Raw genomic sequence first — 2,402 nt, 5'->3', positions numbered from 1 at the left:
GGGTCACACAGCTGGGAAGTGTCTGAGGTCAGATTTGAAGCTAGGACCTCCCATCTCTAGGCCTGGCTCTCAATCCACTGAGCTACCCAGCTGCCCCCTAGAAGAAGCCAGTCTTAGAAGGAATAAGTAGCTAGTCTTAGAAGGAATGTCAAGAAGTGTTGCTCTCTAGTAGAAAATGAGGTTATAGTGAGAATCAGAAAAATAAAAGGAATATGAAAGGGAAAGATATAGGATGAAACAAAATTTTCTTTTCTTTATTCCTTCCTTCTTTCTTTCCTGCCTTCCTTCCTTATTTTCCCTTCCTTCCTTCCTTCCTTCCTTCCTTCCTTCCTTCCTTCCTTCCTTCCTTCCTTCCTTCCTTCCTTCCTCCCCCTCCCTCCCTTCCTTAAATATACTGATGTAAAAGACAACTCTAACAGTTATTTCTCTTGAGGTGGATAGCATTCCTCATCATGACTACTTCAGGAATGTCCCAGATCTTTGCATTGCTGAGAGTAAAGGCTTCCATTTTGTAGAGGGGCCTAAGCTAGCCAAATTTAATTCCCTTCCTGGCTCTGCTTCTGACTCTCCAGATTTTGACACTATATCTACTCTTTAGAAAGATCAATTTGGCAGCTGAGTGGTGGATGAACTGCAGAGTGGAGAGATTTGAATCAGGGAGACAAACCTTAAGGCTACTTAAAAAAACCCAAAAAACAACCTCATCTTCTATACTAGTAACAACTCTAATACAAAAGGCCGAGGCCAGGTAAATGAGGTTAAGTGACTTGCTTCAAGTGATGTAACTAATAAATATCTGAGGCCAGATCCTCCAAGTCCAGGTCTGGCACTCTAACTATGGTGCCACCTAGCTGCCCTTTACTTTAAGGCTACTGTAAACGTCTTGGGGGAGCAGCTAGGTGGCACTGAAGATGAAGACTCATTTTCCTGAATTCAAATTTGGCCTCAGACACAAAATTATGTGAACCTGGGCAAGTCACTTAACCCTGTTTACCTCAGTTTCCTCATCTATAAAATGAACTGAAGAAAGAAATGGCAAACTATTCCAGCATCCTTGCCAATAAAACCCCCAAGGGGGTTACAAAGGGATGGACATGATATAAAAACAATTGAACAACAATAGTCTGGAAATGAGAGGATGAGATCCTGCACCAGGATGGTGAAAAAGTCATAAGAAAGAAAAGAGTGTATAAAAGAGATATGGGAGTGGGGGCAGTAAGAGAGAGCTAGGAGTTGAGGATAATACCTAGATTGTAAGCCTGGGTAGCTAGAATGAAGGTGGTACTTTCCATAGCAATAGGAAAGTTAGGAATAAGGGTAAGTTTGAGGGGAAAGATAATGAATTCAGTTTGGACATATTGACTTTAAGGTTTATAAGGGACATGTAGTTTGAGAAGTCCAATAGATAGTTGAAGATGTAACATTGGAGTTAGCAGAGAGGTTATAGCTGGATAAGTAGATTTGAGAGTCATAGACTTAGAGATGATAATTTAATCTAATCAGGATAATAGAAAACTTAGGAACTTCTACATTAAAACAACAAAGGGCATGGAATACAATATTTTGAAAAGCAAAGGAGCTGGGTATACAACCAAGAATAACCTACCCAGTAAAGTATAGGCATGCTAGGAAAAAAAATGGCTATTTAATGAAATAAAAGATTTTCAGTAATTCTTTTTTTACATTTTGATTTTTCATTTTAATAACAAATTTCCACATAGGCTTTCCAAAGTTATGTGATCCATATTGTCTCCCTCCCTTCTTCTCCCCCCATCCCCCCATCTTGAAGTTGACAAGCAATTCAATCTGGGTTAAACATATATTATCACACAAAACATATTTTCATATTATTCATTTTTGTAAGTGAATAATCTTTTAAACCAATATCCCAAAACATATACCTAAATAAACAAGTGATAAACCATATGTTTTCATGTGCATTTCTACCCCAGCAGTTCTTTATTTGGAGGTGGATAGCATTCTTTTTCATAAGTCCTTCAGAATTGCCTTGGGTCATTGTATTGCTGTTAGCAGCAAAGTCTATCACATTTGATTGTTTCATAGTATTGCTATTACTGTGTATAATGTTCTTCTGTTCCTGCTTATTTCACTTTGCATCTGTTCATGTAGGTCTTTCTGGCTTTTTCTGAAATCATCCTGCTCATCATTCCTTACAGCACAATAGTATTCCATGACCATCATATGCCACAATTTGTTCAACCATTCCCTAAGTAAGGGATATCCCTTTAGTTTCTAATTCTTTGCTACCACAGAAAGAGCAGCTACAAATATTTTTGTACAAATGGGTCCTTTCCCTATTTTTTTGTTATCACTTTGGGATACAGACCTAGTAGTTTTATTATTGGATCAAAAGGTATGCATTCTTTGATAGCTATTTGGGC

Source organism: Gracilinanus agilis, chromosome 4 (assembly GCF_016433145.1).
Source record: "Gracilinanus agilis isolate LMUSP501 chromosome 4, AgileGrace, whole genome shotgun sequence".
In the NCBI taxonomy this organism is placed as follows: domain Eukaryota; kingdom Metazoa; phylum Chordata; class Mammalia; order Didelphimorphia; family Didelphidae; genus Gracilinanus; species Gracilinanus agilis.
The sequence above is the reverse complement of the archived record's forward strand: the minus strand, read 5'-3'. Positions refer to the sequence as shown.